Source organism: Pteropus vampyrus, unplaced genomic scaffold (genome assembly GCF_000151845.1).
Source record: "Pteropus vampyrus isolate Shadow unplaced genomic scaffold, Pvam_2.0 Scaffold89, whole genome shotgun sequence".
Classification (NCBI taxonomy): Eukaryota; Metazoa; Chordata; class Mammalia; order Chiroptera; family Pteropodidae; genus Pteropus; species Pteropus vampyrus.
This window is the reverse complement of record NW_011888870.1, coordinates 6,173,915-6,174,129: the sequence shown is the minus strand read 5'-3', so window position 1 is coordinate 6,174,129 and position 215 is coordinate 6,173,915.

Here is a 215-nt window from a genome sequence, read left to right as displayed (position 1 = left end):
GGGAAGGATGCAGAAACCTGTGTTTGGCCTCCATGGACTCTATCAATGTACATCTATTTTTCTGCTGCTTTTGATCTTCACTCTTTGCTGTAATAAACCTTAGCCTTGAACAAAATCTGCAACTGAGTCTTGTGAAAATTTTTAGTGAACTGCCAAACTTGAGGAAGTTAGGAGACTTTTGAGACATTTCTGAAAAAGATAAAGTTAGATCCATA